The 13,711-nt window shown below is 38.6% G+C and overlaps 1 long non-coding RNA gene across 1 annotated transcript in view; it reads right to left on the bottom strand.

Annotated features, from left to right (window-relative positions):
• Positions 1-13,711, bottom strand: part of LOC140598615 (uncharacterized) — an 81,297-nt gene that overhangs the window by 47,426 nt on the left and 20,160 nt on the right. Inside the window, exon 2 of the long non-coding RNA XR_012001086.1 lies at positions 5,307-5,428. This is a non-coding gene — a long non-coding RNA (uncharacterized lncRNA). The remainder of the gene's footprint in view (positions 1-5,306; positions 5,429-13,711) is intronic.

The raw sequence follows: 13,711 nt of genomic DNA, 5'->3' as shown, positions 1-13,711 counted from the left end.
GTATCTTCCTTTAGAAACTGGTTTGAAAACCTCTTTGGTAATAGAACTCCTTTGCCAACCAAGTTGGCATTTCCATTAGAGACTATGAAAATGTATTCTGAATAAATAAGAGCCTGAACAAGCCAAAGTAAAATCAAGCTGTATTGTTCCAAACTAAATTAGACCTCTTATTAATCCAGTTAGAGGTCACTGGCCAAAGGTAAGCCCAAAATGGTTGTTGTTTTTTTTTTTTCAGAATGGTAATTTTTTGAAGGAAAAGAAGTGGAGAAGGGACAAATGCCCTGAGAACCCGGCCTTCATTTGCATCTGCATAGACAAAACCAGATAGATGGTTGGGAGCCTGGAAAAAGACTTACCACAGGTAATAGGGCTGACAAGTGTCTTTAGGGAGCTATAACAAGTAATCCTTAAAGCAAGGACACATGCTAAAGCAACCAATCGCAATAAAAATGAATGAAAAAAATAATAAAGAACCAATCTCGACACAGCAAAAATTCTCCTGACATGAAGCATTAGTGTGCAATTAGTTTGACCTTTGATGCAAAATTGAGCTTTGTTCCTCATGACGTTACTACTAGCTTTTATGTTGTTCTCACAGTTTGTTTCTCATCCCTGGTTTTTGCCTTTAGTGATGCCTTTAACTTTATCATCTAAGATCTTGCCTTGTCACTTTCATTGTCTTAAAATAAAGGGGGGGGGGGTCAGAGAAACCTTGCCCTTTCTAAAATAATTTTTTTTAAATCCACAAACCCATCTCTGTTACCTAAGGGGCCCTTTTTGAATCTCCTATGATAGGCTTATGAGAGAAAACAGAAAACCTCAGAAGGCCCAGAGTTTCATTTTATGTTTTATTTAATTATAAGATAAAATAATGGAGTTCTGTTTTCTGTTCTAATTAATTATAAAATAAAGTAATGGAGATTGCTTTCCTAAGGACACAAGATTCTAATAATATTTAACTGTATAAGTCAAAAAAGAAGAGTGTTCAAAACAGTGAATGTTCAAAAAGGTCGGTTAAAAATGGTGTAATGTACCTACTAAGTTGTCGCTTTTCCAGACCTCTGAAGGAAAGGGAAGAGTTCAGTGCTGTTGGAAAAGTATTAATGTCATAAGTAAAAAGTTGGGAAAAATACAAAAAAAACCATATCCTTGTTATTTAGCACCTGAAATTTTTCTATTCAAATGAGAGAGACAGAGAGAGAGAGAGAGAGAAGAAAGAAAATAAATAGCTAAATAAAGAGACAATTCAAGCAATTTATCATAATGAATAGCAATCAACTTCCACAAAGAAAATATCATAAAGATATAATTGGACACAGCAAAATCCTTGATATAAGAATTTTAATTTCAGAGTTCACTTGCTTGAATTCAAATTCCCATGCTTCAGCACATCTGATGAAGAATTATAAATTCTTCGCTCTCCTTCAGACCCCAAGCCTGCGATATAGTTTCTGGTTCAGATTTTCTTTCTCTCAGTCTATTAGTATATGATGAAAATCACTACAGTAGGAACTAAAAAGGTCTTAGGTTTGTGCCTTACATCTTGAACTACCTGTTAACAAATACACTCAATTAGAACTTCTGGTAGAAGTTAACTAGATGAACTTCTGAAGAGGCATCCTTAGACTAATTACCAAGCCCCAGGCTAGTATAAGTGCACACACCCTACAGAGTTGCAGAAGGAACTCACACTTAGACGTGCCTGTACTTGATTTAATATTCTGTTGTCACTGGATCCCACAAATTATGTGATTGATTCTGCCCCAACACTCCTTAGCCTCTGATCCTTATCTGAAAAATCAGAATTAGAAGATCTCCAGAATCATTTTGGCTCCAGAGTGTGAGGACACAACCACTTTGGGATCACTTGGCATTTAGGGAGCACACTGCCACAAGGGCTCTGAGGAATTTTCTCCAGGATTCCATTTCCAGGACATAGCCTCATACCCTAAATTGGCCACTATTCCTAGATGATAGAAACTGCAGGGTTTAATTAATGCATTGGAGGATTATCCTCTTCTTTCTCTTCTCAATAACCAACTTCTCATTACAGCACCACCATCCAATCATATATTGCCACAAGGATGCGAAAAACAAATCACCCCAAAACTGAGAGGCTTGGGACAATATTCACTATTATTGCTCACAAAGCCACAGCTAGCTGGCCACTCTGCTGATCTTTACTAGGCCTCCCTGGGCATTTCTCTGGTTACAGAGGAGATACAGAGAAGGAAAGAATTGGAGTCACTTTTGCCATAAATCATGAATCAGAAGCTCTACTTACTTAAATGCTTTGCCTCAACTACGTTTTATTGTATGACCCCAAGCTAATCACTCAAGGTCTCCCTCTATTGCCTCATCTACCAGCCAGATTGCCTCTAAAGCCCTTTCTGCTCTAACATTTTTGTAGTCTAAGAAACCTCTCTGTTCCCATTTCAACCATGATTTCCAGCCTTACCATCCTCCTCTGGACCAAATACCTATCCTTTTATCCTGCAGGGCCTTTAATCACAGATTAATCAAAGTGATCAATTTAACCTACTTTGATCTCTATAGCTTTGTCAGGCCCTTGAAAACATTAGGTCCAAAAACAAGAGTTCATAATTCTCAGGGAAAGAATTTTAAATTCTCTGCCATGACAGAAACCCTCTTGCTACATTGGAAAAGACAACAAATGATGCATCCCCCAGGTCCAATGTCTGGGGCTCTGGGGCTCCTTTGTCTCTTTAGAGCAGAATCCTTTTTTTATTGGAATGCTCTCTGCACCACCCCCACCCTCCCACTAGACTGCATCATGCACTCATGGCCAAAACACTCTGGCACAGCTCACTACAAGGCTTTGAACAGGGGCAGCGTTCTCTGAAATAAATGAGAGGGACAGTGTGTTCTTGCCGAAGACTGCAAGGTCCTGTCAGCTTTATATTTGCCAATTTACATGGCTTTTAAAAGACATAACCATAAAATTTCACTCCAGAATTAACTCTGGCCAGTCCGATCTTTGCCCAGGCTGGACAAATTTAATTTATCCAACCGACCAGACAGTAGTTTAATTTTTCTTTCTTGTTGGGATGCCCCTTTGCCCCTCATAACTCATGTTATAGCTCTTTTTCTCAGCTCTCTGATAGGACTCTATATAGACACAGATCTTGTTTTATTTTTCTAAAAAAATCCTAAAGCACAGGAACCATTCCTACCAAGATCTGTAATCTGAACATACAGGCCAGGTAAATGCATCAGGGATGGATCAGTGTGCTGCATGCAGCCTGCTAGGCACATGAAATGGCTCCTTTTTTCAGCTGGTTGGGGAAATTTGGTTTGTATCATTGTTCCTTTAAACTGAAAACTGCTTCTCATGCTGCCAGATATACCCTTGTTTATGCATTCATTTGTGTTTCACTGCCTTCAAAATAAACCTGTCTCTTCAAATCAGGAAATTTTGCACTAAGCCAAAACAATGAAGGATGATGATAGAGGACCAGCTAGTCTTTCACATGCTGACATGCCCATTTCCTCTTCAGTGGTTTTTGTCATTTTGCTGAATATGTCCATGTTGAGATGAGATTGGAGCAGCACAGTGGGTTCTTTGGTCAGCCCTGAGGGTGGCTTTTGAAGGTCACTGATGTTTGGTCATTGGTCACCTTGCATACCCTCAATCAATGCAGTGCTTTCTCTGTGAGGGCTAATGCTTTATTTCTCCATAATTAAATAAGAACATAGAATTTGTTGGGGCACCTGGGTGGCTCGGTGGTTGAGCATCTGCCTTTAGCTCAGGTGGTGATACCCAGGTCCTGGGATCGAGTCCCGCATCGGGCTCCCCGCAGTAAGCCTGCTTCTCCCTCTGCCTCTGTCTCTGCTTCTCTCTCTCTCTCCGTGTCTCTCATGAGTAAATAAATAAAATCTTTAAAAAAAAAAAGAATTTGTTGATGTTCTTGGATCAGGGCCTATTAGAATAGACAATAGAGAGAGTAGGGGTTGGGATGGCAGCTTGACCTAGCCTTACATTTACAAAATACCTCATATTTTCATTTTTTGTCTTTAAATTCAGTTATATTACAATAATGGAGATATAGAACTGAAAGCAGGCATTAATCTTATGCCCCACTCTGCTTTTTTTTTTTTTCCCCACTCTGCTTTTAATGTATTTTAATGTTTATAAAACTATAATTATCTTTAAAACAGCATACACTTGTGGTATAGCTATTATGGTAAATGTTATAATTTGACCAAGGAAATATTTAAGATACACTGCAAACTTCATCACCTTATTTTGATTTGTGTGTACTTTTTAAATAAACCAGGAGACCCAAAAGTTGGAAGTTGTTGGAGTTTCTCTTAACCTCTGAGAAGCCCTGCTTTGGGCAAATCAATTTTGTTGCTTTGTGTATTACTAACCTCTGCTGAAGAAAACCAATGGAGCTGCAGAAGCCAGAGCACCAAAGTTTTAGATATTCGGAGTGGAACTTGGAGGTGTCCACAAATCAGGTAAAATATAATCAACTGCTTAAATCCTAGAAAGTAGTTGACATCGTCATCTATAAATGAATAATAAGACCAAGGACACACCAGCTGAACAGGGGAGTTTATGAGCTGTCTCTGGATTCCCTTCCACAGAGCACCTTAGCTTCAGGATATGGCATCAATGTCTTGGCCTGACACACAGGCCCTCTATGACGTGGCCCCTGACTACTGTCCAGCATTTTCTCCTTCTGCTCTTCCACCCACAGCATTTTGTTTGGCCATATCACAAGACTGAGCCTCAGTGGCACTGAGGAACACCTCATGTGTTGAACATATGCTGTTCCTCCTGCCTGAAATACACTATCCCCCCAAACCCCACAACTTATTTATCATGAAAACTACTATCCATCCTTCACAAAACAAGTTCAGAAAGAACTCTAGAAGTATCTCTGTCAATTATGAAGTAATAATCTTTGCTTTACTTGATTCCTCAGTCATTGTTTTATTCCCAGTTTATAGCAATAATGCATACTGTATGACAGATTCAACAATGAACAAATGAATGAGTAAACAAAGTGGACCAGAAGTCTGTTATAAATGCAGAATCTTGGGGACCTTCCAGACTTAATAAACCAGAATCTGCATTCTGACAAGATCCCCAAGGGATTCGACTGTACACTGATCCACCTTACTCTCTCACTTCTGTAAATATCTGAAGCATTGATTGTTTGAAGCTTTAGGTTTGGCAATTTTTAATATACGTGCTCTGCATTGTGCCTAACGCACACATGTGAGTACATGACGGTGTATGAATGTGTTTGTGCATGCTCACATACTTCCATTCTTACCTCCTCCCCCAAAGGCCTTGAAGAGACTCTGCTGACGTTCTCTCACCATTCCCTTAGATCCTAGTGCAGGCTATGCCCAGAGTAGATGCCAGGTACAAAGTTACACAAAAAGCCAAGGGCCACTGGAAAAAAAAAAAAGGTTTCATAAAACTGCATCACACATGTCTCTACAACAGAACAGCCAATGTCAAACTAATGTTGAAGAAAACTAAGGTGAATTACCTTGCTTCTAGTAAGCGTCAGTGAAATATGAATTCTTAGCAAACAATATTGATAGTTCTCACCAACTGGGCCCCTATTTCCTCTGCTGTCCTTGAAGGGACATCTGGCAGTCCATTAGGATGTGATTTCCTGATTCAGAGTCTATATTTAACTTTACTTAATCTTGTCACGCCTAGAGATTTAGTACTTTTGGTTACTGCTCAACAGCTCATATTTTTCCTTGGGAGACTCAGGAAATGCTTGTCCACCTCATTTTGTCCCACATTCCCTGAGTTGCTCACACTTTGCAACTCAATTGCTTCAAGCACTAGTACTAAGTAAAGATATCTGTTAGCTTGTTACTCACTGAACAGGGTAAACCACAACATATTTGCATATGGGCTGACTGATGAAGGGCAACAGAAGCAAGCTAAATCACGTAGGCAATATTTTTTACCTTCCCCAGAAAAATATTTTGTAGGAAGATAAAATCTGCTATGAAAGCACCGGACAAAGGAGGAGCTGGAGGAGAGTGAGAAAAGTGGAGAAAGAATGTTAGCTTTTATGAAGATGCTACTGGTGTGAAGCACTGTGCTTGGCACTTAAAGTGCATTATCTCAGTTAGCTTCATCAACCTAATGAGGTAGGAATCCTAACTCCTAATGCTGATTTTACCTGTGAGGAACACAAGTCTCCCAGGCATTCTCAGATTCACAGAACAAGTTCTGAACCATTTTTTTTCTTCTTTTTAAAACTTTTTGTTGTGGTTTATCCATCATAACCATTTTTTAAGGGTACAGTTCAGTAGTGCTAAGTACATTCACATTGCTGTGCAACAGATTTCCAGAATTTTTTCACCTTGCAGGGCTGAAACTCTATACCCATTGAATACCATCTTCCCATTTATTTTTGTAAACTAGTCAAAGGTGCTTTTTTGCTCATATTTCTCTCCTTTATCCTTCTTCCACTTTCTCTGCCTTCTTCAGATACCATACACTTTAAGCTGCTCTGGTCTCTCACAACACTGAGGAAAGTGACCTGATAATTCTAAGGTCTCATTTTGTTACCTTCCCTGTAAAGTTTGTGAAGCAAACAGTAAGGAATGGATTGCCAATGGAAGAAAATCAGGATAGTGTGTGCTTCTTGTAATGCTGGAAATGTACCATTTTTTTTGCCTGTGTTAAAGGAAACTCCCAATACAGACCATTATTTCATTGAAAAATCAGTCACACGTGTCCAAAATTTGCCACCCAGCCACATTCCTGTGGCGAGGACTCCAGTACTTCAGCCTTATGACAGCATCCTTCCGAAGCTCCGTGAGGGTAAAATACACATGCCCAGTCCAGGAAACTCCTCCTGGTGGCCATGTCCACTGAGTTGAGGCTGTCTGTCCCTGGCATCAGACATGCATTCCCTGAAGATGAGACGGTGTAAGAAGGCAGGATGTGGCTCAAGATGCAAGTTTGCACATCTTTGAATTTTTCACGGCAACATTGTCTTACTCTTGTTTTATATAATCTTTACATATGTCTATTTAAATGGATTCTTTATTAGATATTCAGAGAAAGGAAAATATTCACATTGATGTATTAGAAAGCAATCAGGGCCCAGAGAGAGAGAAGCAGCGACATCCCCCCAGAGTCTTCTCTCTCCAGAGTCCTGTGTCACCAGTCCTGTGTCACACATCATGCAGCAATGGGCTCCTGCTAGGCAGCCAGAAATCCCATGCTTCATCTTGTGTGAACACAAAGTGTCATTTTTTTTCTGAATTTAATGTCACCATCAATGACAGACTTACTTCTTTCAGATCCTGCAATGTCACTATTTGATCTTAGAGCAGGAGCTTCCTATCATAGTCCAAAAGCCTTGAGGGGATGCTGAGGTAGGCAGACCTAGTGTAAATCCAGCTGTACGAGTAATAGCAGTGACCTTGAGTGAATGGCATAACTTTTCTATACATAGGTTTATGAAATTAGATAAATTGGATGAAGCATATATATTTCATAAATTGCTTAATAATGTTACCTATTGCTATTTTTATTGTCTTATTATTTACATTTCTAATCATATAGCCAGAGCTAGAACTTAGATTCCCTGATAGTCTCTGAGAATGGTCCTCTGTTCTATTATACTAAGAGACTCTGAATTACAGCCCGTGTGCCAAATCCAGCCAACCACCTGTTTTATAAATCAAGTTTTATTGGAACACATGCATGCCTGTGTGTTGATATATTTAGTCTATGGCTGCTTTTGTGCTATGATGGCAGAATTGAGGAACTATGTGACAGAGACTGTATGGCCCATAAAACCTTAAATATTTACTATCTGGACCTTCACAGAAAGTTTTCTGGCACTGAAGGGATAAAGGATGTTCTAGAATAAGACCAACATAGCAGCAGAAGTAAGTTCTAAGGACAGAGATTTTGACATCATGAAGACTTAGAAATTGCTCAAACTTAGGGGTGAAAAGACAGTGGCTCAGGTCTCACCCTTTGTCTCCATAGCTGAGGAACACCAGGCAAATTTATAATGATAAATTTCTTTCTCTGTAAATGAGATAATAAGAAAACCCAGAGTACATATTGGTAGTGAGGATTAAATTAAATAATTTATATTCAAACCCTGTATAAATATTCAAGGCCTCTACACATTTATTCATTCATTCATGGGACAAGACACTGGACCATACACAGAGGACTGAAGGTAAGAAAATCATCTCTGGCCTAAACATATAGCTTATCTTCTGGCTTGAAAGACAGGCTACTTGATGCAAGGTGTGTTTCCTAATTAATCCATCTTTTCAGTAACTTTTTAAGATATCCAGTTTCAGTAGGCACTATAGGAAAATGTTTATATTTTAATTCTGCCTTTGGCTCAGCCTGGGTCAGAGATATTAAGTTATACCTGTCAGTATTTAGTTGATTATTTGCTTTTACTCAAACATTGGATCAGCTGAGTCCTTCAAAAGAAACACACTCACAGAATTAGACAAGTTGTCTGGTGAATGTGACACACGCAGAGATGCTCACAGGATGATTTAAGCCTTTGTACATTTACAAAACAAAGTTCAGTCAAGCAAAATGGTGCTCTGTAAGAAAACCCACAGACCAAATACAAATGCACATCAATCTGGCATAGAATTATAAAACCTAACTAAGAAAAGAAAGTACATATCATCAGATATTTTTCTGTTACTTTTTGCTTTTTCATTTAGGTAGCATTACTTTCTAGAAAATTACAAAGAATAAGCAAAAAATAACTTTGATTTAAAACATTCACCTCCAAATCACATTTCAGCTGAGTGATAAAGAACTGCTTGTTTGTTCTAATTCTAGGCCAGTGTCCCATGACACTTTCATATATCAATTTATCTATAGTAAATATGTATTAAAAAATGAGTCCATCTTTCCTCACTAATTTTATTAATGTTTCTTTTTCTTGATTTTTCACAGCACTATGGAAATACTAATAATGTGTTAAAGATTTATAATCTAGTATAAGAACTACCAGTTTCCCTATTAAGAGGGCATCACTTTCTTAAGAACTAAAAATGCTATCAGATGCTGGTCAGTCTATAGGCGTGTCTCCCAAGTCAGTCATCTGACCATGGTTTTTACGCCCTGTGCACAAAAGGGACATTTAGTATGAAAGCAGTAAATGAAAACTAGAGGCTGTTGTCAAATTGTCAGCCATTGTGCTCATATTAATAACCACTGCAGCTGTCTGAGGCTCAAATTAGCATCTTTGAAACAAGTTAAACACTTCTAGCACTATTTAGAGCCATTCCAAAGAGAACAACAAAAGTTTATATTGAGATTTTTGCTAGATGGCCTTTAAAATAAAAATCTCTTCAGAAACCTAAACTACCCTTTTTCTGAGATTCCATTATGAGGTTATCTGATCCTCATTTCCAATTAACTAAATATTCCAAAAGCTGGATTCATAGCCCCATTAGTTTATGTTCATATGCTCACATGAACTCATGTAAATTATTATAATTTAAAAATGGAAAAGAGCTTTTCCTAGGTCAGGAACACTTCTCACTTATCAAATACCTCAAATAGAGCAGTATTATTCTTGACTGCTCACTCTGGCACTTGAGGAAAATAATTATATCCAGCACAGACAACAATCCAGGTTGGAGCCAGGTGGCTATATCTCTCTGAATCTCCTGTGTTGAGGAATGGACCAGCATCCTTCCAAAGGAACTGTTCCAAATGTACACTAATTGCAGAAAAAAAATGAGTCCATCTTGGGATTTGAGAAGACCTATGACTTGATACAGATGAGCTGGCAATGAGTAAGTCAGTCATCGTGTCAACTGCCCCAGAGGGGCCTGACAGCACTGATTTCAAGCTATACTGCTCAGATTCTTCAAGTCCCTCTCGGGACTTATATACAAGAAATTTGCTGTGCTAAGCTCCTGAAATAAGCTTTCTATTCTGAACAGTGGTAAGACACAGCCCAATACCTGGGAGCAGATAAATTTACCAAATAAGGAGGGACAGCTAAACATTTTAGTTCAAATGGCAAGTCCATTTACCCTCTGATCATTTCAATCTAACTCTTTAAATCCTAAGCAATTAAGTATGTGCTGTCCCACTATTCCCTTGGATTTACATTATTGAAAACCCCCATACCTACTACTAGAATTCAGAAGTCCAGGGTTCTAATCTTGATTCTGCCCTCATTACCCTGCCTGCCTTATTGGTGGGTATTAGAAGAACAGGTGGGAAATATATCCCCATTCCAGTCATAGCTACACAAATGTCATCCCATCCTTAGAACAATGCTATGAGATAAATTTTATTACACTATTTTTACAGATGAAGAAAATGATCCTTGAAAAATTATGTAACTTGTCTCAAATCATAACAGCCATGACATGAAAAGCTGAGATTTAAATCCAGGCTTTTTCAGTATAAATCTAAGTCTGTTTGCTCCTATATTAAGTTGCTTCTAAATTTACACTAATATTTTAAAGAATCCTAAGACTTAAATGTCTTACATAAATTTAGCAGATGACTTGAATGCTTTCACTTGAGGGGCCCTAACTTTCTTGTGGGAGAGAAGCTTCTATTCATTTCCTTGAAACCAAGGGGTGGTGCTCACAGAAGCTGGTGAGTAGAGCAAATGAGAGGGCAGTGCTTCTCCTGCGTGAAATACCCTGGGATTTCCAACAAGGTCAGACAGAACAGTAGTGAAGAAGATGGTAATGTCAACTGGTTTGGAGAGCTTCTATCCAGGTTGCAAAGTTCACTGGTAGCTCCACGTTTCTTCATTGAGAAGCCCTGACTTGCTGCAAGGAGAGGCTTGAGAATTTTATGGAACACTAGTGGAAATTTTTTTGAGGAGGACCTTTTCTTGGGACCCCTTAAGTCTCAATATGTAGGAAATCTCCAATTCTTAATAGGTAATGCCAAAATGATTGCAGTCTAAGACTTTTGAGTAATTCATCCCATAATATATCCCATTCATACCCTTAGATATAACTAAAGTACTTAGTTATATGTTTTCCTCCTTTCTCATACAGTTCAATCATCTTCCTTCTTATTTTCCAACAGACTTTTTTTTAGACTCAATAGCACAACTCTATGGCCATAGAGATATATGAGTCAATCCCAGAAGCCAGCTTACTCAGCCCTCTGTGTGCATCAGCACAGAGACCCCAATTCAAGTAATGGCTCCCTCACTTCTTAGCAGCTGTTTACGGCCTTATTTTTGAGAAGGGGAAAGCTGCCATGCAAAATGGCTCCTTTCCTTTGTAACATTGGCTCCACAGCCAAAGTCAGTGAAATGCTTTTCATGTTCTCCCGTTTCTGGGAAACTTCCTTTACTTTTGATAAATAAGAAAACAAGATAACTCTGGACCACAACTTGTAGAGTGGAGCTAGAAGGTAATAAAATACCATCCATTCATTCAGAAACATAAGAAATTTACATATTGCATAAAATTAATTCATTTGGACTAAATGGCAAAGGAACTGAAATCCTGTTTCAGGATATCCCCTTTCCCCTCTTCCCCAACTTTGCAACCTGGATAGAAGCTCTCCAAACCAGTAAACCCCCTAACCCTATCACATCTCCCTTAAATATAGCAACAAAATCTACAGCGCGCATATGAAGATCCCTTTAAAATGAGCTGGTTTAGTAAAATTCCCATGATGCTATAGAAACCATCTTTGAGCACTATTAAGGTAAAGAGAAATCCCCAGGTCTGGCCAGGTATGGGAGGCATGAGGTCTTCTCCTTAGTGAGAATAACATATCTTGATCTAATTTAGAGCCCTTAGCTTCCCCAGCCCTTCTGATTTTGCTATCTGTTGTACCTAGCCTCACTCCCTCCTTAATACCTCTTTTTCTCCTCTCTTCTGTATGAATTTATCTCTAGGATTCTGATTCTAGATCCTGACAACCAGATCCTAAAGGCTATCTTCATTGGTAACTTGGAATTACAATCGTCCACTGAAAATGTATCATGCCTACAATTCCCAGTGGAAATAAAAGTTCATTGAGTAAGAACTCAGTCTATTTCTACTCAATGACCAAATAGCAAACTTGTTTCTTTGTTTTGAATATTTACATGACTTAAAAGCAGTTGGATTGAAATCGGACTTGAGGAATTTTCTTACAATAATTTCTTTTTAACAGGAAGAAAAAGATCAAAATGTTCCTAAGAAATCCCAAGAGGCCACTTAGCCTGCCTCTCTAGTATTTTGTGCTTTCTCAAACTGATATTCAGGTACTAGGAGCAGAACACACTGATGGCTCTCTGAAGCCAAATAACTTCTTATGCTCAAATAAGTATTCCAGTGTGTGGGGAGGAAGAAGCTCTAAAATGAGCTGTCTTTATGTACTTTGATTGCTATTGTTTTTTCTCTACAAACTGGCCATTTGCTTCCAGAGCATCTGTCTTGTCAGTGTAATTTAATGCCTATCAGTCTGGTGATGGAAAAAGTGATGAGGTGTCACCATCACTTGCTTCTTAACTATACTTTTACCAAGTGAAAGTGCAACTCTAAAAAGAATAATGTATATGTTTGTAAATGAAAAGGTAGGAAAAATGGATCTCAAAACTGTGACCACTGCTGGTCTTATGGGTAAAATCGCTTTAAACAAAATGAAAGCAGCTTTACACAAAGTGTCTGTAGTGGGCTGAACTGTGTTCCCCAAAAAGATATGTTGAAGTGCTAATCCCTGGCACATGTGAATACGACCTTATCTGGAAAGAGGGTCTTTGTAGATGTAATCAAGTTTAGATTTTAATCAAGATTAAATCATATTGATTTAGGATGGGCCTTAAATCCAATGTCTTGTGTCATGGATGAACATCATTTCAAGTGACCAACTTAACTAAGTTTACCATCAAAAAATGGATGCAGTAATAGCTTTGATTTTCATGTAAATCCTCCCAATTTCACAGGGTTGTTTATGCAAAATCCAAGGAGCCTACACAAGTTCTCTGCTTAGTCCAAGCCTCCTTGATTATGGAACCCTCTGTTCCATTATCCTTCCCTAGTCAGCACATGATCCCTATATCTGATCCCTCCCTCCCTGATTGTACTTTAAATGGATCTCCCAATAGATCAGAGCTTTCAGACTTAAAGTGTGCATAAAAATCAACTCAGAAGTTAATAATATGAAAATTTATGGGCCCTGTGCTCAAAGATTCTGGAGTGAGTTTGCAGTAAAGAATTCAGCATTTCCCTTTTAACCTTTCTTCCCCCTTTTTCTTTCATGATTTTCTCTTATCTCTCTACCTTTTTCTCTTTCCCTTCAGCCTAGCCTAATAGGAGACTCAAATGAGTTTGGAGAATAACAAAAATGAAACTCACAAACACCACATATTTCTATTCATAAGTAGCATTGAACATCCCCCCCCCCAATAATATATATATATATATATAGAGAGAGAGAGAGAGAGAGAGAGAGCAGAGCAAAGTCCTGAGATTCTTGGATCTAGTTGCACAGGAGAAACATCTGGGGAACATTTAGCATTTACCAATGCCTGGGCCCATCCCAGACCACTTTGATCAGAACCACTGGTGGAAAAGCTAGGGCACTGGTAAATTTTACTAGCACCCCAAGTGATTCCCCACGTAATGGTCAGGCAGGTTAAGAATTCTTGGAGTAATCAAAGGATATATAAGCATAAAAATGGGTTCACCATGTGCCCCTACGTTCCTCACAAGAATGTTTACAGCG

This window comes from Vulpes vulpes, chromosome 4 (genome assembly GCF_048418805.1).
Source record: "Vulpes vulpes isolate BD-2025 chromosome 4, VulVul3, whole genome shotgun sequence".
Classification (NCBI taxonomy): Eukaryota; Metazoa; Chordata; class Mammalia; order Carnivora; family Canidae; genus Vulpes; species Vulpes vulpes.
Note: the sequence above shows the minus strand (reverse complement) of the source record. Positions and strands in the feature narration are given on the sequence as shown.